The following is a 23,152-nucleotide window of genomic DNA, read 5'->3' on the forward strand; positions in this document are numbered from 1 at the left end:
CACCAGTCCAAAACAACTGAGTACAGACCTAAAAATAGACTCTAAATACTCTGAGTGGGTCCATTTATTTCTTTTTTGTGAAAGCAGGAGAAGAGTAACCAATCAGTCAGTGATAATGGAGTGATTACTGTAAGTGATGATGAGAGGCTGAATCTATGATGCATTCAGATGACTCAGAAATTCACATTTAAACAGACACGCTGTAACGTGATTATGATAATCCAGCACCATGAAGCAGAAAACCAAATTCTACTCAAGGACATGGACTTTTTTTGTCTAAAAAGTAAAAGTTCTAAAAGTGTGGCTGCACGCCACTTTTTTGTTGCATGAAATTGCACCACCAACTGGACTGGAAACTGTTCTGCGGTAGAGAAGAGCTTGCAGAGACCGGCAGCAGTGCTTTCAGAAAATCATAGCGTGTTTGTGACAGAATGTTACTGTAGACGGGTTTGGATAATGACATTTGAGTCACCTGTTTGTGTGCAGCAGCATGAATGGCCTTAGGTTTTTTCACAACTGTTTTGGCTCAGTTTCCTCAGGGAGTTCTTGTATATTGAACAGGGAAACTTTGCAAAAGCAGAAAATCACAGATAAGCCGTTTCCATTGTCTGCGTGCGTTTGTGTTCTGGGATTGTTCCTTGCTGCGACTGCTTCCCTTTCTTTCCTTTCCCCTCTACATCCTCGGAGCAGTAAAGCCGGGGCAAACTCCAGCAGTGATAAGATGAGAGCAAGCAGTACAAATAAGAGGTTAGCAGTACAAATGGGAATTTTCTCCAGATGGGTCCTGAAACATATTGTCAGGGGGAAGGAGTAAAGATGAAAAAAGGGAAGTGAAAGGAATTAAAGGAGGAAGGATGAAGAAGAAGAGATGGATGTGTGAAGATGAAGGCGGACAGGGAAAACGGAGCGAGCTGCAGAGTTTCTGCCCTGGAGGAAGCCGCTTTACCAAAAAGGAGGGAACAGCAGAGAAGCCAGGGAGTAACGAGAATTTGAGAGAGAAAGAGAGAGAGACAGAGAGAGAGAGAGAGAGAGAGATGGAGAGGAGGAGGATGAATAAAAAGAGGTGAAGATGGAGGCAAGGATGGCTGAAGCAGTGATAGACGTACAGAAAAACAAACTCGACACCCGCCGTGCAGGTATATTGCAAAAGAGCTGTGCAAATAATGGAATTGCTGGCGGCTTTATTTTAACCGCAGCAGCTCATAATTAAAATAGTCAGATCGCACACAGCAGGCTTCACACAGACAGATTGTTTTTTTTTCCAGGCAGAAGCAGTAAATAAACTGTATTATCTCTGAGGACCGCTGACAATAAATCCACATTTACAGCTGAGTGTGTGTCTGAGTCCAGACCCAGAGACACCGGCTCCACCTCCAGGAGATGTGAAGTCACTGGACAAAAACATAATCCAGAATCATGAGAAACACAGCGTTTGTCTTTCAACTCTAGAACAACAGTTGACAAGATGTCCTTGAATTAAAAATTGATCAATTTTATCAATATATATCTATATATCTATATATAGATATATAGATATAGTTGCTGATTTTTCCCAGCTCAGAGTGGCAATTAGAGAGAGCGAAAAGCAAATGAGACTCTGACAGATCAAAGCCTTCTGCGTTGGTTTATCAGCTCCTAAAGGCAGAGTGACGCAGGTTTCACTGCAGGTTTAAAACACTGTCAACACAGACGCAAGGAGCAAAATCCATCCCAAATCCAAATCAAAACACCCTGCCCTTCTCTCTTTATGCCTGTTTTCTCACACAGAAGTAAAATTTCTTTTCACTGCTTTGCAGAAGACATGCACATGCACTTGTCATTGAAGACTCCATTAAAGCCTGGGAGGAAAATAAACTTATTTTAAGAGGGTGTTATTTTGCCCTCGTAGCATGTTTTTTGAAGGCATTCAAATCATTTATCACATTTAGTTTGATTTGTCTCGCTATCTCTTATCTTTCTGAGCTAACGTTAAGTAACTTGTTTACTCTTCAGACTAGATGTAGAATAATAGCTCCTGATGTTTTGACAATTTCCCTAACCATATGTTATTTTTTCACTTGAAATGCACTTAGCTTTTTCCTGCTATCATTTGTTTTTAATTGTATTTAGTTGTAATAAATGACATAGTTATATTAACCTAAATCTGCTACCTTGTTGTATTCAGTGAGGTAACTTTTTTAACCTATCTTTTAGCTTTTGCCATATTAGCTAACTGTAACTGCAGTTACTTATTGTCTTATTCCACAGTCCACATATATGAACGTCAGGCATCAGTAGCTGGTTTTAAAACATGCTTCATAGGTGTTACATATGATCCTCGCCCCTGACCTTGATCACACCAGCAGCTGCGGCTGCGACACAGCCACTGCTGATGAAATTATATTAATTATAATAAAAAGACCAAATAAGAGACACGAGAAAATGGTCACATCAGCAGACGATGCGAGCGAACAGATGGGAATCAAACAAAAACATCCTTGATATTACTGGGTCGTATTGGTCTAACACTACAGGAATTCATTAAATTTTTCTGCAAAAAAAAAAAAGGAACAGAAAGAAACACAATCATCTTCCTGCAATATTACGTGTCGGGAGATGCTCTGATACAGCCCATCCCTCGGAGCACAAAGCCCAGCGTGCATACACATTGTCTCATGACAGTATGTGGATAAATAATCCCATTAAATGTGATGGAGGGTTTTTACGGCTTAAAGCATTTGCAGTGTCTCTCTCTCTCTCTCTCTCCCTTTCTGTTTGTCTCTTCGTCTCTTTCCCCTCCGTCTCACTCAAATTGAGGTATACACAGGAAGTGTCGACAAATGGGCAATTTACAGGCCGACACCCTCGTATACACGTATTGGTACATGCACACACACACACACACACACACTGATTTTTGCCTTTTGTGAGCGCTACATATGGCTATAGTGCATTCCATTCCCTCCATACCTTTGATTCTGTATTAATTGTGCTGTTTTGATACCTATCCCTGCCTCTGCCTCTGGCCTTCCCTAAACTTAATCCTTACTTCAACTCTAGTCTGTCCCTAATTCCAACAGTAGTTCTAACCTAAATCCCAAACCTAAAAACACCATCAGCTTTTATCACGATAGTGTTGTTCCGAAAGAATGTCGCCACATGTTTAGTGAGATGGTGCACACAAACACACACACACACACACACACACGAAGAGGATACATAGGATGGAATAATTGGTCTCCGTGTCTGGTGTCCAGAACCATTTGCGGCTGCTGTGGCCTCCTGTGGGCCGACAGTGTTGACTTTAGAGAGAGTTTAAAAACAGAAGACAAGCTTTCAGCTTACATTTCAGTCAACAACTCTTCTGCTTCTTCTCAGTTTCCTCTTCCTGTCTGTTTGTTTATGATCAAAGGGAGAAACACGGAGGATTTTCACAGAGCTAAACGTTTAGGAAGGATCAAAATAAATGATATACAGAACTGAAGTGTGCCACGCAGCTTATTCAATGTTAATAGGTCTGGGTTCCTTTGATAAGGAATATTAAAAGGCTGGCCAGATTTCACAAAAGGCCAGCAGAGAATTTAAGAGAAGAAAAGTGGACAATATTTGTACAGACTAGATTTACTAAAGACATGTCCAACCTCAAGACTCAAATAAAGATCTAAAAAAAAAGGTGCCTGAATCATACAAAAAATGGATACAAAATATTAAAAAGCCAATACAAATACCATTACAGTCACTAGTTTGATAAAAAATGTTTGACTGTAATGTACAAAGGACATTATTTTTAACATTCATCCAGATTTTCATCCACAATTACAAATTATTTTTTCTTCTTCACTTGAATAAGTTGATTTTTTTTCTCTACTCTTCAGTTCTTGTAGTTGAATAAATCAACGTCAATCACTTGGTCCTGATGGTCTGTCGTCTATGGAAATGTGGCTGTGAATTTTATGGATGAAATAAATGACTTGACTTTGATTGAAGGAATAAAAACTGTAGCAGAAGTAACTCCGTGTTGTCAGTCAGTCTGGTGTTAACCTTTGTTCCTTTGTTCCTCCTTGCACACACACACACACACACACACACACACACACACACACACACACACACACACACACACGGTGAGTTTCCTGTGGAAGATGATTATCAGAGCTTATTCAGCCACACACTCACACACCTGACTGATCTACTGCAGTTCAATACTTCAGGTCAAACACATATTGGCCCCAGGTGCCCTCACAGTGAAGCGCCATCTTGTTATGTGTGAGTGAAGAGACTGTAGCGTTTCTCCAAACACGGCTGGATAATTGGCTTTTGCATGTTTGCTTCGTTCTTTGATCATCTCTGATCCCGAGGCTCAGTGGCAGCGTTTGCTTTTCCCGACGCGATGCTAAGCTAGTTTGTTCTAATTTGGCCTGTGCTCATACATAAATGTCTGTTTTGGTCCAAATTTGAGATTTATTTATTTTCACATTGATATTGTGGAACATGTGGGACATTAATCATCCAAACTGTTCCGCGTTCCGAGGCTTTATATGGTTCTGGAAAAAAAGGCCTGTTTTTCTCCCATTGTTGTTATTAATGTGGTTGTGTTGCCTCAGATCTGTAATGTTGGAGAGAAGACAAACTCGGTTTTTGTTTTTCAGAACAGACCAAAGTCAACTATAGACAAATGAAACCAAAGAGATAGGAGTTTGTTATTACGGTTGATTGGCTCTTTGATCCCAAAATAATCACTAACCTCTTTCTAAATCTTTGATCCAACCGGGATCAAACAGAAAACAAAACATGTTCCTGAAATGACTCCTCGTCTCGTACATCACTTTTATTCTGTTGATCACCGTGTAACTTCCTGTCCTTTTGTCTTTTTATTTTACACAGTTACAGAAATTATAGCTAAAAACCAGGAGTGCAAAACAAATTAATTAGCAACATAGTGGATGACTTCACCACTAGATGCCGCTAACTCCTACACAGGGTTAACAGATTTCTCCATAATTGTCCGTTGTCTCCAGGTTGGTCCATTATCTGGCCCAGGACCCACTTATAGCCCTTGATCTTGTTTTTTTCAGCCCTTGAATTGAATTTTCATTATTTATGTTTTGTTAAGAGGTTCAAATAGATCTAATAAATTATACAAGTCCAACTTTAAATCCTTTCTGAGGGTCTGCTACAGCCATTGAATGGCTTTCTTCTTTTGCCTTTGATGATTTTGAAATGCATCAACTTTCTTCAGTATAAAACTAAAAATGTTTTACACGGGGAGGGTGTTCTTTGGGTTATTTGCCCCTCCCTTGTTCTTAAGCACAACTTCATGTTTTTGCAAAACCCATTTTAGTCTTTTTTTTTTCCGATCTTCATGAGCCTTTTGTTTAGAATTCTTAACAGTGTTGTTACACACAAAAAACTAATTTATTGATGTACTATCAATAAAAATCTAATTTGGCAAATGCCGTCAGAGTGAGCTGTCACACTCTGTTGGATTTGTTAAAAACTGCAGCAACACTCACAGTTACGCCGCGTGTGTGCTCTTCTGTCACAAACTGTTTCTCGGGAAGACAGCGGCGTTCAGAGGGAGAGCGCGAACACAAAGTGACAGCAAGGTTTAATTTAGACGTGTCATCAAGTTAATTAGTTAAAGCTGATTCAACAAACCAGCGGCACATTTGTCATTTTAACTGACGACATTGACGCTCAGCGGCAGGTTAATAATGAGATCATTAGTAATCATTTCTCATTAACCTGCGGCATTAAAAGCTTAGTGTCACATTTGTTTTCTGTGTTGTGTTTCTACCACTGATTCTCGGAGACATCTGTATCGATCCTACAGGTGAGGTGGTTAGTTGGTCATAACTGGATTATCTCTAGCAGCAGCAGCAGCAGCAGCAGCAGCAGCAGCAGAGGACCTGCTGTACAGTGGGGGTTAATGGAAATGAAAAATGGGAAAAGTGTGAATTAGATGAACGTTGATTCTTCTGAGCAGATTTAATCATTGAAGGTTTTTGATCTTTTCAACATGAATATTTGCAGTGTAGAGCTGCTTCTCCTTTGATATTTAAGATTCTCACAGGTTCGATTAGAACTAAATTCCATATTGCATTTCCATGCTTTATTAATATTATAATTATTAAAACCCACGCCACCCACTGATTATTATATCACATTTAAGCTTTCGTTTTTACACAACAGAAGTACTGGCAGTTTAACTGACAAATATTTTCTTATTGATTAAAATTTAAAGAAAAAAAAATGGTTGTTGAAATTGGTTGAATAAATTCAAAGTCTAGCAAAAAAAGGTCATAAACCCTAGCAGCTAATTGTTATTTCAGAATCAGCTCAAAGAAGCAGAAATAAAAGACTAATTAAAAAAAAAATTCAAAACCACAAATTCTAAAAAAGAAAACAAAAACAGGATATTTGGTTGGCCTTAAGGTTAGAAAAATTAAAACTTATTTTTAAAATATTATTTATAATTATAATATTAAATAATATTTTTTTATTTACTTGGTAAATGTAATATTGTATAAATTGTACTGTGGTTCCTGTGCCTCTGCTGTAATTGTTCTAAAATCTCCTCATCTATCTGAAGTAAAACAAATCCATCGTCACACGTTGATCAGCTCATCACGGCTACATGTCATTTTTCTTTAAAAGTGCAGATATTTCTGTAAAGGCCGTGGCTTTTTGTCTAAAGTTAGGTAAGAAAGCAGAGAGAGTCCGTGCTGTTGGATCAGACACTAAGTGCCCGACTCTGCTACACTGACCCTCTGAGCCAACGAGATGCTGACACACAAGAATACTCACTAACAGAAGCACAATATGGTACTGACGCAAGGACACAGTGCTGCGGTTGTTACAGGCTCTTTGAGTTTTAATAGAGTGAAAAATGACTCTTTTATATTACTGTAAAAAAATCAACATATTCACGTTATTTACATCATGTTTTTATCTAGTATTTATGTGTAAAAAACATGCCGTCAAATGATAAACAATTCTGTATGCTATAGTTGTAGTAGTAGAAGGCTATAATAGTAATTATTGATTTTGTTGTCATGTGCACATTGACAGTGGTTTGTAGAGTGTATTTAGAGTTGCGTCAGTGAAGCTGTTTTCCTCAACATCATTAATTGTTCTACAGTCGCCCGCAAACCATTTGACAACTGTGTCAGTCAGTCAGCCTGTCAGGCACTAAGACTTATATTCTGCCCTGTGACCAGTGAGTCTGGTCTGACACGAGCGTCTTCTCTGAACATTAAGTCTCCTCAAACACATGCTGGGTGTTGAGATGGTGAAGGGAAACAAGTAAACTACATATATTTGTGTGTACATGTAAATGTGTTTATGTTCAACTTCTATACGCTGACCCTACCTCCCTGACACATTGGAGCTATTATTTTGAAACTCCACTGAACTTTTAAAAACTGCCATTCTTATTCAACAAAGGAAATAAAGTTACAAGTAAATAGAGTCCCCAACTCTGGTATAATTCAAGAAAATATTTGCTAAGCGTCTTTTATATTTCAAGCTGCTGCAAAAACATGTTTTCTTTTTTCACCTCAATAATTATCATTATTTTGAAATCAAGCTTTTTTGCCTCAGTCCAAAAACCTTTTTTTCTTCTTAAAATCCCTTTTTAAAAATAGAGAACACTAGCTGAATATATTTTGTTTTCAGTCTCTAACAACCCCTGAGGGAAACAACGTTTTCCACTGTGTTTAACCAGCTAGCTCTAGCCTTCCATTTGGTGCAGAGCAGATTGCACTGGGCTTTTATAACCACGATTTCCACATGGGCTGTAAAATTGAGCCAAAACAGAGTCATTTCCCTAACAGTTGCTGGAATCGTCATATCAGGCTTCATGAAGCTGATCAAGTAGTGGGGCTATTACTGTTTGTTTCTGCTAGCATTTTCCACTCCACAGCATCCTCCAAGGTTATGCTGTCTATATGTGTGTGTATGCAGTATGTGCAGTATTTATATACATGTATACGTGTATATGAATCCCACTATTGATTAGCTGATTCTGTCTGAGGCTGGATTTCTCTTTGTTGTGTTGTTTGCTGACGGGCTCATCAGCTCGGCTCAACAACACATTTCCATCCTAACAGGAAGCAGTGAGATAATGAGCACATGTATTAATACCAGCTGTGAATGCAAATACACGTGGGTGTCAGTATGTACCATACAGTGATGTGGGTCGCCTGACAGTAGCAGGTGTAAATTGAACCCCTGTCATTCAGAGAGTCTGTCTGATCTCTGGGTGCAGATGAACTTTTCTGTGACGTTCTTTTTTCTTCTATTTGCTCAAATAGATTTGGGGAAGAGAAACAGATCTGAGAATCAAAAAATGTTCAAATCCATCATATATTCCTGTCACCACAGGATACCTACAGCAGCTTCATGCTGGAGGCCCATCATTTATCATAGTGGCGTCTGATTTTCTATCATGTGTGTGGAGGATAGAGCTGTGTTTACTGAGCGTGGGACAGTGTGAGAAGTAATTTCACACATTTCTGGTGCGATAGAAACTGTGAATTTAAAAATACTGGGTCTACTCCAAAGTGATTTGCAGACAACAAATTGGGATTTTGCGTAGTGCGCCGGAGGTAGCACTGATTGGGCCGCAGCAACGTTCAGACTGTTCAATTCTCTAAAATCACGTCCCAAAAGGACGTCCCCACAATGAGATGTAAAGTTGATGGACATTTGTAGCGCCTTTAGTCACCACTGTGTGGGGATGTAGTGCCAGAACTATTGTTCCAAATAAAGGTTCATGCTTCTTCTTGTCTCACTTGCCTCCACCAGACTGAACTTGCCCTCAATATGTTAGAGGCAGGAAAGCCTTTGAGAACACGGTAAAGGACAAAACATGCAACTTCAACACTAAGTAATGTATTAGAGAACAGAAATAAAGTGTTGATTTATCTTGATGCTGCAAACATTCAAGTCATAGTACGAGTAGAGTATATCTATGTGAGTCAAAATGGGTTTTTTTTAGCTCCATTTGATTTTCATCTTTTGCCAAGAAATATAAGAAATTGGAATTTGAAACACAGAAGTGTTTAGACTTTCTCTTCAAACCTTTGGACTTACGCTCATACCGCTGCTACTCTGCAAAATGGTATTGTGGTATTTCATCCAGTTTATTTATTTATATTATGTAAATTATTTGAGTATCATCGTACATTTTTTTTTCTTTCACTGATAGAACGTCAAAATTCCCCTTCATTTACTTTCTTAATTAAACAACCCAGGGAAAACCACAAGTCAGTTCAGGAGAGCTCGGACTTCATCCAATTACTGTTACATATTGATCTGGGTGAATAACATTTCCAGTGTTGAATTATTAATGAGAGGAAATATTAAGAGCATGACAAAGATGACATGCACCGACATGCTCAGTAACAGTCCAGTCCAGGCTGATCAATTATTCAGGGTTCCAGTAAAATATTGATGGTGAATGTCATGGCTGCAGGCGTTAAAATAACGAAGGATTTTTGTTTTGTGATGATGTGAAGCTAATGTCAGTGTTTCTAATATAAAAAAGTAGATATAATCTGGAAAAAAAAGGCTGAAAGGATAAATAGAATTGATCATAGGAAACACACACGATATGGGACCTGCCTGAGGACATCAGACAGAGACAGAGAGTTGTCTCTTCCTCTTGACACCTGCTCCTTCTGCCACAGGGCACTGACCCAGAGTCTTCAACACGGCTCACCGCTAAACAAACCACCAACAGGGAAGACTGCCCTCACCACGGAGCAGTGAAAGCACACCAAAGGAAAATGATCACATGACTCTGCAGTTGCCCCACAGCTATACAGAGCAGTTTACGACCCAGCAGCAGTTTTCAGCAAAAAAACAACATTAAAAGCAGTGGCTCTCAACACAAAAAAACAAAAACAGTGTCGGTCCTGGATATATATGGACTTCATTCCTTTAGTTTAACATCAATTGATTTTAAAATTCATACCTAAAGTCATAAATTCTTTGTGTTGTTATGATTTTTTTCATTGAAACGTTTCTAGATGTCTTTAACCTACGGCTTTCAGAATCAACATAATAATTTATTTAATTTGTGAAATTGATTTGCACATGTAAACATAGAGTAAGAACGATGAGCCCTGTTTATCCAATAATTCAACCGTCCATCCATTTATCACTGCTCTGTTGTACAGTCAATACAAAGTGTCATTTACTTCACACATGCTGCGAGGAAAAGGTTTTCATTTCACCCAATCACCTCAAGCTTAGAATGCCTTCTCAATAACCAGCATGTGTTTGTGGAGACCTCACCTTCAGGTTACAGTATGTCAGTGCATGAAGGTAAATACATGTACGGCTGACGGTCTGACTGACAGCACGACCAAATGACTTCTCATTGTTGAGGACAGCTATAACTGTATTTAATGACATTTTTCTATATTAATAATTCAATCTTTTTGATTATTTATCCTTCTGTTCCAACAATATACTTTTTTTTCATTTTCTGTTATGGTTAGGAATATTGACTTATCTCTAGTAATCATGATTAATTGAAATAGATCCAGAGCAATACAGTGATTAATTATATGACTTTTTTTTCATTTCACAGCCCTGGTTTGGACTCAGAAAATATATTTAAGCTGGTCAGTAAAACACTACAAATCATTTGTCAGTTTGTCTGTTAAATGATTGTTCAGAGAACTTCACTCATCACTCCGACCTCGTGTTGCTGTGGCTGTAACTGTAGATGCACACATAAGCAGATGTTTAAACGGAGCTCATTAAATACGATCTGATGTAACATCAGCGTGATGGTGTTGCACCGACTCCATGTAGGCCAGGCTAAGGAGTTGTCAGGATATCAAGCAGCACAAAACAAATCTATTTTTATGTGGTGTTGAATGAAGTGGTTATCATCAGACTCATCCAACCATGCCACCTTTCAGTGTCAGCACTGATTCACACTGAGCTGCAGTAACAAAGTCGACACAACCGTTTCCTCCTCCTACGGAGCAGCAGCAGCAGCAGCAAGTGTAGCTGTTGCCTCAGAGGAGTGTACACAGAATACAGATCCAATGCCATATTTGACATGATATGAAAACCAAGTGTTCTTTAGCTCATGTTCTACCAGCCCGGCATTCTACGTCTCTATCCAAACACAACGTTGATAAAAGCTGATGGTCTGTCAGGAATCTTCAATTAGAGACCCGACTCCCGGGGTCTACGGGAGTTCACAGAGCACACATGCTGTGCCAACAACGCTGGCACAAAAATGTCACACGTGTTGTTAAAGTTAGCAGAAGCTCAGCTTCACACAGGTGCTGGGGATTTAAAACAACAACAACAACAACAACAACAACAGCCGTAGTTAAGGGATAAAAAGCACAAACGATGACTGTTACAGATCTGGGGACAGTTATAGGTTTTCTCCTGCAGGAGAATAATGGGACCCAAGTCAGCACCTTTGTCTGCAGTTTTTTTATGTGGTTTGTTTGGTAAATTGGACACTCTGTAAAGGTGTTTTTTTTCAACACCTTGGAATAATTGTGTTTACAATGAAGAGCTGTGTGAGCTGGGTGTTGGGTAAAAAGGAGGAGATGAAGATACAGAAAGTGAGTCTGCATTCTGCCTTTTTTTCCTCTCTTCCTTTTCTTTATTCTCGCCACATTCTGCCAATGTGCACTTCTGTCTAACTGCATGACTTGCCCTGGATTCATTCTTTTCTCTCTGCCTCTCTAGGACATTACACTTTAATCTCATCTTCTTTGCAGCTATCTCTCTCTCTCTCTCTCTCTCTCTCTCTCTCTCTCTCTCTCTCTCTTCTTGCTTCCTCTTTCGGTCTCTTCATCAGTCACTCGCTCTCTCCTCAGTCGCCATCCATCACTTCATCCATCCTTTTTTGCCATTCTTCTCTAATCCCCATGCTCTCTGCAGCTTTGACCCTGGGAATCTCATTCTAATCTGCTGTGTCAATATGGCCCTGTTTGACTGTTAATCCCGTTCTTCTATGCACAAGTCTGCGTGTGTGTGTGTGTGTGGGAGCTGTTAGCGGTTTTGTTGAGATGTGTGTGATGACGGGATGTTTTTGTCTTGTGTTCCGTGTGTTTTCACTGAGGTCTCTGACCTCAACTGTATGAAGCAGGAGAATAAACAAAGGCCATTCATTTCTCATAGGAGTGTGAGTTAAAGCACAGGGTGCAGACGTTGTCGTGAATAAAGGGCACGTCTACTGGGAGGTGCGTTAATCCCCTCTGACACATAACATGCACACACACACACACACACACACATGTAAAATACCACATTGTAGGAAAACACACACTCCTCGCATGAGAAATACAGCAGGGAGAAGAAAGATGGGAGAGAAGGGAGAAAGCATGCAAATGGGAATAGTCTCTCTTGACAAAGTCTAATCTCTCACTTTAATCTCCTTGTGCTCGTGACTCCATGCTGTTTACTTCTTAGAGTTCGTCTTCTTCTTCTTTTTTTTTCTCTATTTGACTGTGATGTAAAGTCAGGACCAACAGGAACATGCACAAAACACACACACACACATACTGCACACACAGATACTCCCACAGCCTCCTGGTGCACACCGAAATCTCATCATCATCATCATCATCATCATATTACCACAGTTTCATCAATTGTCCGCATATTAAAAAATTTAAAAAAAATTAAAATCAAACCCCGAACTTCTATGTTTGTGTCTGTACGGGTGAGTTCGGTCCCGGTCAGCAGCCTGGACCAGGGCTGGGACGAGCGGCACAGGGAGCGATAGGGAGGATGCACCCGGGATGTGTGTGTTGTATGTCACAAAATAGAGAAGAAGCGACTAACCTGCGATAGTGTTTTCTCTCTGTCCCTCTGTCCTCGACTCCTCCCGGCTCTGTCTGTCAGCCGTCAGTCGGCATCTTTCCCTCGGCAACTTCACTACTTCAACTCCACAATGTCTTTTCATGACGTGGAAGCGACAAGCACTCATCAACATATATCTACACACACACACACACACACAAACACAAATATACACTCACTCTCTTTCTCTCTTTCTTCTCTTCTTTCGCAGCTCCGCGTCTCCTAACTGTGAACTACAGCGCAGACACCGGGCTGCCAGTCTCCGTTAATCCCCGTGGATTCTGGGCGTTTGCGTATCAGGATTATTTTTGCTTAAATTAACCAAATGTTGTTTTAGTGACGATCTGACAGGTGTCGCCTCCAGTGGACGCTCACACTCCTCCTCCTCCTCCTTCTTCTTCTTCTCCCTTGTCTGTTCCGTATTTCTTTTCTTCGTGTAGGAGCGGGAGCTGCGCTCTGAGGCTCTGCACTCTCTCTGTTTCTCTGTTTCTCTCTCTCTCACTCCCTCTCCCTCTCTCTCTCTCCCCTTCTATATCTGCGTCTCTTCTTCCTCCGTCCTCTCTCCGCTCGTGTGTGTGTGTGTGTGTGTGTGTGTGTGTGTGTGGTAGGGGGTATCGCTCTAACATCGCTTCTTTGAGCTCTGTTACAAGGGTTCAGCCCGCGCGGGCCACCAATTACCCCCAACCCACCAAGAATTAGACTGACAGGTGCGCACTGACACACACACACACGCACGCTCTCACACACATAAAATCCACAGGCAGACACACACACACACACACAGTGGTGGCAGTGGTGGAGTCTGCTCTGAGGCCCTGCAGCTGGAGACTAAGTGGATTTAGCTTCTCCAGGGAAGACAGAGAACAGTTTCTTCATACTTGGCAGTGATGTATAGAAGGAATCCTGGTTGGAGTTTTTTACTCATTGTCAAAGTTGGTCTTAAGAGAATGTGCACTTTTGCAAGGTAGGCAAAAGGTGTGGAGGGGCACCGATATCCTGAATCTGCATGTGACCAGTTTGAAAAGCACTATCTAATCATCCAAACTGTGGGCTGGATCCCACATCCCTGGGAATGTTGTGAAAATCTGTCCTTTAGAGTCGTGCTGCTCACATACCCACAAACAGACCAGAGCTGAAAACAAAACCACACCTTTAGTCTCCCGCCACAGGCAGGTAATGAAAACTCACACACACACACTCACACACTCACACACACTCACACACTCTAACAGGTAGAGGCTGCAGCTAACACACTCTCCCTGCAGATTAATGCCTGGGACACGACTCTAGTTCAATTGTTATTGATGCATTTTAATTCCGACTTTGTGACCAATGATTTTTATTTCCCTTTGAGGCATTCCTCACAATTAATTTGCATTTATTAGCTGTGGGCTGCTCTGTCACAAAAGGCTGGCCTCAGTTCAACCCACAGACACAGGAAAACTCAGTGTTCTTTTCCAGTAGAACATGAACATGTGGCAGACCTGCAGAACCCAACATGCAACACAAAGCTGCTCCTCCACCACCAGCAGCTCCACCCTCTGGTGGTCGTCTAAACATTTTGTCATCTAGTCTAAATGATGTGACTTTACCTCCAGACTGAGACTTGTTCATTACTTCAGTTCTTAGATCGTTATAATAGTGTGAATTTCATATACACACTATATATGACTTTCATATATCCATATATCAGGACACCATGACAGGTGTAAACAGCTTTAGAGCTACACCATCTACAGTACAGCACCAGACCTAAACTGTAGATGTCACTACATTTGTACTATTTAATGCAGGATTTACTCATTTTCTTGGCTCTAAAAAGGGATTTAGTTAGCAAACCTGTGGCTAGTTAGGCTATGCAGGAAGTGAGTGAAACAATATGATATTTGTTATTAATGGTTTAACTAATTAAACACGTTGAAAAGAAATGGTATGAAATAGATTCATAATGTTGTTTTTGACATTTTCTATGTTACAAAAGGCACAATTCTGTCTCATGATAACCAGTTAATGTTGCATAGCATTTGTTATCATATTCTGAGCAGATTAAGCTCAAATTGTGCCCCAACCTTTTTTGGGTTTTGCTTTATAAACAGGAGAATTTAGTTATTGTTGAATGAAAATTAGATTGTTTAGTATGAAATGAAAAAATCTTATTCTGTCTTTCTGGTTTTCCCCAGGGTAATTTAAAGCAGATTTTTTTTATGTAATACTCAAATACAAAACATATTGAAATAAACAGCTTGAATACTGCTGTGCTGTATTTAATGGCCTAACATTGTAATCTGTTAGGTGTGAAGACACCCAAGGTGAAATGCAACACAGTACCGTATAAAACAATTCAAAATGATTAATGCTGTGACAAATGCTACCTACTGTAATCATACAGAACTTCCTGTGTATTAGGGAGATAAATACAGTGTCATTGTGTTGTTTTGCATATGATACATATTTTTATCACCGCTCAAGAACAAATGGTCTGGTTTTAAACAGGGAGATGATTATTTAACTGCACATATAATGTTTTCATTTTCTCTTCGTGCGTGAAAAATAGCCGTCACAGTCCTGCAGGAACTATTAACGCATATGCAGTAAATTACTGTAATTTATCGGCTGCTGTTCCTCATGGTATCAGTGTAGTAACTCTGCTCAGGCTGCTATTGTCTTAAGTAGGTTAAACTATTTTAGTTGTCCAATCTCTTTAAGTTACCAGCATTTTTTAAAATTATTTTTTATTTTAGAAAATTGTGTGTTGCTCGTTTAATGATAGTCATGAGTTAGAGTAGACACAGGCTACTTCCTGGGCAGAATCTCAGTGTAACACTGTGATTTGGACTCTGAGCATCAACACACCATTAAATATTAATTTTTATGTCTTCTGTGTGAATTCTCTGGGTTTATTATGGGCAGCATTTCTGTCTAATAAAAAAGTATTTGACGAAAAGAAGGTCAAAGTGTAAAATGCTTAATATTTTATTTCCACTACGTTAACGAGAGGCTCTGTCTCACTGTGGAAGCAGCAGAATGCAGTAATATAAGTCTTTCAGTTAAAACCTGGGATTCAAATGCAAATCACAGCATCTTTTAAAGTACCAGCAGGTTTATTGTTTACAGGTGAGGGGGCGGGGCTTTGTTAGGCTCAGGCAGTGACTCCGCCCCTTGGAGCAGTAGCAGATGCCTGTATTTTATGTTATAAAATCACTGAACAGAAAATCATCACTGACTTACTTTACTGATTGAAAAAAAACATGTCCTTACTGACTCAGCTCTTGAATGGCTGTAAAATAATAATATAATAATAATATTTTTAAAACAGAAAATGACAAAAATGAGAAAAAGAACCTATTTGTGCTTCTCCTGTGTTTTTTCTGAATCACAAAAGGATGTTTTTTATTTCAAACATACCACTGCAGCTTGACTTTAGTGACAGTGTTTTCAGCAGGCGACACAAAGAAAACACTGCTGCTCATTTGCATTGAAGTCAAACTCTGGTCGACTTTCTTCTAGTCCTCATTTGCGTGGCATCTCTCTGCCCTTGTTACTTTTTCCTGTAATGAGTGACTTCCACGAGCTCTGTGTTAATTTGTTCCTGCAGGTGTGAACACATGGGAAAGACGTACATATTTAGACAGTTATACGTGTTTGTTTTTAGTTTCTTATGTTGTCAATGCACTCTGCTCAGAATTTAATGAGGAAAAACAAAACAAAGCAATCTTTGCTGTGTGTATTATGCTAGATCCCACATTTCAGGAGAGCAACATTAAAAATTGAATTTGACAAGATGTGAAACAGTGAAATAAAGCAGCCACTGTGAGGTGAAATAGAGGTGTTTCAGATCAAGGTGTGAATAAGACTGCAGGAGACGGAGGCACACGTTCACACTGATGACAAATACAGATGCCATTAAAGCACAAAACCCAGCAAAGCTCTCAAGTATCATTTATTAATTTAACTTTCATTATGCAATATCTGTTCAACTCCACTGTTTTTGTGTACTGCACAGAATGGGGCAGGCATTAATGGATTCACGCACTGTGTTATTATGAACCTCATTTGTTACTAGATTATTTTAATCTGAACGCAAATTAGTTTCTTTGTGATGTTTTTTTATGGCATGTTTGGATCTTTGCCCCATCCTCTGGGTACAAAAAAAAATCTTACATTTAATTCATTTTCTTTTTTCAAGATTATATTTATTGTCAGATAAAGGTGTAGAAGCACTGGCTGCGTTTGTCTTATGTCTTATCAGCAGCTTTGTCTCATTTTCCACCAGGACAGTGTTCTCAAATGGACCAACTACATCATAGCAAGAAATTAAACGACCAGAGAGGTATAATGGTGGTTAGAAGCAGTGGGCAGGAGAGGAGGGGGGAGGGAGGCAGCAGAGGGAGGAGGGAGGGAGGGAGGAATACACAAACAGGTTGCACTGGGGCCTGGGGAGTAAGGGAGAGAGCGCTGAGAGAAGATGGAAAGAAAAAAAGGACGGAGAACCACAGAAAGGAAAAACAAAACAAAACAAAAGATGGTTTAAAAATCACAGCCTAACATAAAGGGACATAAACCCTGTTTGCATCATCGTCGTCATTATCATCATCATCATCATCATCATCATTACTTTTTACACAGCCGTACAAACACAGAGACAGTGTCTCAGTCAAACCGCAGTAGAATTAATGTCTGTTCTTCCTTCTGTCCATGTTTCTCTCTCCGTCACTGACAACTTCTTCACTCTCTTCCTTTTGGTCAGGTTTTAAGCCTTTTACACTTGTCCTTCACTGCTGCATCAATTTACCCAGACCCACCATGCGTCTCCCCATCATGTGTCCCACTCCCCCGTTCGTTTTTACCCCCTGGCTGTGATAACTTACCTCCAATAGAAGTACTAGTCCACTCCATCTTGTTGTTTTATGTTCCCGGCAAATTTAGTCCTGCGTCTCCCTTCTCCACCTCAACTCTCTTTCACTTGGTCTCTGTCTCTCACTCACTCACACACTCACTCGCCGTCACCCCTCCCTCCCCTTTTCCATCGCTCTCTCTCCCCCTCCCCGAGCCCTTCCCCTGTCCTACACCTAACACTCTCCTCCTCCTCCTCCTCCTCCTCCTCCTCCGTCTTCCTTCACTTCCTCCCTGTCAACTTACTCCTCACCCTCTCACCCTGAGTGTAGTTGTATAACTTATCACCCTGATCCCCTCTTCACTCTGATAATCGTGTCGGCAGCAGATGCTAGCTGGCTTTATTTAGCTGTTCAGGATTAGTGACTACAATTAGTGCAATTTAATGTCAGTGGATCCAGGAGACTGAGCTTCTGTCATGTTTGCAACGTCGGGGTGGTGTAGAGTTGCTCTGTGTGTGTGTGTGTGTGTGTGTGTTTCACCTCTGTGTGTGTCCAGTGCAGCAGTGTATTAAAAGAGCACAGTGTTACATTCAATTCACACTTGACCGAGTAGTAGATACACGTTGGTTTTAACAGATGGTGAAACATCTTCCCTTGAGTATCACCATTTCTGCCTCCTTCTCTCTGCCTCTCTCTAATTAACTATCTTTCAGTAACAAACCTTTGGGCCTTGCTGTTGCTATGGTAACCCAAACACCAAAAAACACCTCTAACTGCATTTGTACAAGTCTGTGTGTGTGTGTGTGTGTGTGTGTGTGTGTGTGTGTGTGAGTGACTGACTGACTACTGCAGCTCTGGTGTTTGTGGGTTGTGTACAAATTGTAGCGTTCATTTTGCCCCGGCTGTGTGTTGTGTGTGTGAGTGTGTGTGCATGTGTGTGTGCCCATGTCTTTGGCACTACGTGATAGTGCATACACATGAGTATTTTGGTTGCTTTGATGCCTTTGTTCCCCGCAGGGCTCACAGTCTGGTCTTGTCTCCAGCACCTTACACAGAGAAGAAAACAGTGGTACATGGAGTCAGTGACAATTTTGTCCCAGGTCTGCTGCTACTCAGAAAACAAATCCCTCAAAATACAGCAAAAGGAATTGGAAAGGAAACATAATCCTTCAACTGTAAAAAAAAAAAGAAAAGAAAGAGAAAAAAGAAAGAAGGAGAAAAATGAAGTTGAACTTGGCACATTTACTGAATGAAAAAAAAAACTGAGATGAAAATAGGATGTGAGATAACTGTGGAAGCCGACTGTGTTTATGATTGTTGCAGAAACACACAGATAAAAAAGAAGAGCTGTAATGATAGTGCTTGTTGTCTGACCTGCCCCTGAAGGCGGTTTACAACTGTATAAAACACAGACACACAGACGTGGCGTGCAGAGCCAGCTGAGTCCTGGCTGGATCCCACCGGTTTCTCTCCAAGAACAAAGTCTCTGCAGCCTGTCTTGTCTTGGATCATTAGATCATATGTGAGAGGACGCATAGGCTTTTTGTCCCCGGTGGCATCGTGTTGTTTACCAAGGGTATAAATGTGAAGACGGTGTTGGACACACACCTCCAGCTGATGTCAGACAGACTTGGAAAAACAGGCGTTCAGACTGTTGTTATAGTCTGCCATGAGAATAACTTTTTTTTTTACGGCTCTGACGAGAACATTTGAATGTGGTTCAACTTTTCAACTACGTCTAAAAAGATGCTGCGTTGGCACGGAGAGTACATTTATGTACGTCTTCCGTTGTAGCATCAACTCCATTTCTGCTGTTTACGTTCCCAGACTCACAATTAAAGATAAACTTATTGCTGTAGCGAGCAGTGAAATCTTTATTTTATACTTTTTTCTTTTTTGAAACAACCCTGTGTGTGTGTGTGTGTGTGTGTGTGCGTGTGTGTTTTGGCACAGACTCACTGCCAAAATGATTAATCCTTTATTCTAATGGGACTTCCTACACTCTCCACTGCTACCTGAAGCGTTATTGCCAAATCGACCCATCCCTCTCTCTCTCTCTCTCTCTCTCTCTCTCTCTCTCTCTCTCTCCCCCTCTCACTTAGTAACTTACTCAGCTTATACTTGTGTATTGTGCGTCAGTTAAATGTAATCATATTTTTTGAAATTGTAGCAAAGTAACATAGAAATATATTTAGAGAAAGTTACTATCTGTGAATAAATTACAAGATCTTTTTTTTGGGGGGGGGGTGGGGGGGGGTTGCCTTTGTGAGAATACAAATAATCCAGGCTCATACTGGTATAATGTACTGTATACTTGTACGGTGCAAGAACATCCACGTTTTGAAACATCGACTTGACGTTCATGTTTTAGAAGAAAGCAAAGAGACTTCTTTTAAACACTGCCTCTTCACAGCAGCCGACATTCATCAGTTTTAATGGGGAAAATGTGTCGCCCAAGATAAAAACTTCTGTTCTAACGTCAGCCTTAGAATCCAAAAGGTGATGTTGCTACTAAATGTGACTTGTAGGTAAAATAGATATGAGATCCTGTTTTTATTGTTTTGGCCAGAACATGTTTTCCTCACACTGTACAGTAGAGGCACGTGCTAGCTCCTTACTGCAACATCACATCACACTAGACAATGGACTACCATGGATGTAGACGTGGGAGGTGAGGCGGTAAAAGGAGGGGGAAAGTGTTTCATGACTGCATCAGTGCTTTAAAAAAGATCACATTCAGACACATACGTATGTAACAATAAGAGCTTTTTTATTTGATGTATGGTGAAGGAAAAACCTTTTCTGTTTCCTGTACAGCTCTGACAGCCCGCGGCTGCCTCTGTGTTCAAATGACATCTGTCAAATTATTCTATTACACAGTTAATACTGCTGTGTCTTTGTATTATTATGAAGCACAAATGTTGAGGGTGCAAATTGAAGTCACAGTGGCAATCATTTTTCATCTATGTATATCTGCTCATTCTTCACTTGTCAACGACAGTCACTGATCAAGATCAAACTCACAGTACAATTACAGCTGTTGTAGTCGACATTTGAAGCAATGTTTTGGCTGTGAACGCCATCATCTGGTCTGCTTTGTTTTGTATGTCTGTGCCAGGGCTCACGCAGCGAACGTTAGCTCTGGTTTCTGTACTTTCACACACACACAGCTTGTTTTTCATTTGAGTTTTTTTAATTAATCACATTTTAATCAATTAGCAATATTTCACCCAATAAGCATTTTGACTAATGACTTAATCAACCATTAGACACACACGTGAACTAACATCTGGATGAAACTTTGAGTTAGATTAAGACTCATTATATTATTTAGTTAAATTCTTGCAGACTTCAGTATTAGCCGGGCCATGATCAAATAAAATAAAGTTAGGAAAAACGTGCATCAAATTGATGGTAACTGCTGCATCACACATTTGAAGTTCAGTTCCTCAAAAAAAAAACCACATCTCAGTCTCCATTAGATTTGTGTTTCTTTCCACAATGTGTTGACAGTCGACTCAGTTTCTACATTTTACCTGTAACAGGTTTTTACAAACCGTCTAATTTCAGGCACTTTGCTCTGCTTTGCTCTGGATTGATGTGATGCTTCTGTCAAGGAAAACGGTGCTTTTTCTGTAACCCATTTTGTTTATCTGTAAAATACTGGCAGCGAAGTATCAATGTCAACAGCAGTTTAATATCGTACAAATCTCACTGTTCTTGTGATGAGTGTGAGGTCGTAAAAACATTAATACAGGTTAAATTCCACTTCACCTTCTGCCCACAGACTTTGTCCTTGTTTTCTCAAACGTGGGCTTCCTGTGAGTTTGTAATGTCTTTTCTAGTTAGTGTTGAAGTAGAGAGCTACTGTAATTAGCCTTTCACACTGAGGTTTTTCAGGTTTACACCTAAAACAGAGCTCTGTGTGATGTTTCCTCCACCTACTGTGAACATGTAAAGCTTCAGTGTGTAACTGTTATTAATTAGAATCCTCCCTGATCACTTCAGTGATGAAGGAAACAAACCTGACTGATGTCAGTGCAAAGGATTCATTTATAGCATGGTTCTGAACATCTGGCCTGCGGGCCTTTGAGGTATAACTTTTTTATATTTATTTATTATTAATCAAGTGCTTTAGTCGGTCATTTGGGAATTAGAAAAACATTTAACAGTATTTGCTGTTTGTACTGTTGTTTAATATCCATATTAAACAAAAAGATTATTTTTTATTATTTCTATTATTTTTCACATCTTTAGACAACGGCATGAAGAAAATGAGATGTGAGACATCCACTAAGATTGGGATTCAAACCAGGAAACTTCTTATCAGGAAGCTACAGTTCAAACTGGTAGATATCACTGGCTTTAGGATCATTACTTTCAAATGGGTTGGGGTTTAGCCAGAAGTGAAGCAGGGTTGTTGGAAGGTGACAAAAATGTAATAGCTTTATGAATAGATGCAATTAACGTCCTGGTGTTTCAGGCTGTCTTTCATAGGTCCCTCAAAGACCATTTGTTCTATAAATGTGAGGTTTGAATTTGGTGTCCTTTCTTTGAAAAGAAACCATCACTCGTGAGTTTGGATGTGTTTCATATGGCCTGAGGCCTGTTAATCAGCGCGGATGGGCCTTAACAAGGCCCAGCATTTGATATCACTAAATGTACAGCCTGCAGCTAATCAGCAGAGACTATATGCTACATGTAACATCACACAGACACTTTATTTTTTTTGTACTTTCACACCTGGAGAAGTTTTATTTCACTTCATCATAAGATCCATCAGCTCTCAAATAAGCTGCAGACCTGAACTAGTCTCAGATTGTCACATTAAATGATTTTTTTTTTCTCCGATTCACGCAGCACAGAGCGGCACAGAGCTGCACAGCTTACAAACCGGTGCGTGGAGATATTCACTTTGGGACATGTTAATGAAACTGCAGATACGTGTACGAGATGTATAGTGTCTGTAAAGGCTGGAATTAAGTGAGATTTACCATTAATGAGACAATGGGGGGCTGTGAAAGTGTCGAAGACTGGAAGATTGTTGTGGGAGAGACACGGAGACAGCTGTGCCGTTCAGTGTCTCTCTCTGTTAAACCAGCTTAAACAGTCCATGTAAGTCCCCCATTGGCAGGCTGCCTGCTGAATAGGAGGAACTAAAATAGTCGCCATTCCCTCAGTGTTCTGACGTAACTCTGTCACTGTCCCTCTCCATGAAATTACGTGTTCATCACATTTTCTCCTAACACAGTCTCAGCTGCATCACAATTGTCCAGAGATGGAGAGAGACCAAGGTCTTTTAAGAAATATGGTGAGGTTTCATTTTTCTGAACTGGCTGCCCATATCCTTGGGTCAGCACTGCCGAGTCCACGAGTTCATGGATATGGCCAGGGGAGGAAAAGCTCTTGGATGCTTCACATGTCATCCACAGCCAACCTTCTCATACAGCCAATATTTAACATTTTTAAGCATATTCAATGACTTGGTT

At 40.2% G+C, this 23,152-nt stretch overlaps 2 protein-coding genes across 4 annotated transcripts in view; one reads left to right on the forward strand and one right to left on the reverse strand.

Annotated features, from left to right (window-relative positions):
- The window catches only part of flrt1b (fibronectin leucine rich transmembrane protein 1b), a 35,033-nt gene extending 17,238 nt beyond the window's left edge, over positions 1-17,795 (reverse strand). Inside the window, exon 1 of one of the 2 annotated variants that reach the window (XM_008326855.3) lies at positions 17,697-17,795. The gene's annotated coding sequence lies outside the window, so the exon portion shown is untranslated. Of the gene's footprint in view, positions 1-12,810; positions 13,381-17,696 lie in introns of those variants that run through there. The other variant, XM_008326854.3, reaches the window with a different exon arrangement.
- Positions 1-23,152, forward strand: part of macrod1 (mono-ADP ribosylhydrolase 1) — a 111,519-nt gene that overhangs the window by 42,518 nt on the left and 45,849 nt on the right. The gene's annotated exons all lie outside the window — the stretch shown is intronic.

This window comes from Cynoglossus semilaevis, chromosome 15 (assembly GCF_000523025.1).
Source record: "Cynoglossus semilaevis isolate Cse_v1.0 chromosome 15, Cse_v1.0, whole genome shotgun sequence".
In the NCBI taxonomy this organism is placed as follows: Eukaryota; Metazoa; Chordata; class Actinopteri; order Pleuronectiformes; family Cynoglossidae; genus Cynoglossus; species Cynoglossus semilaevis.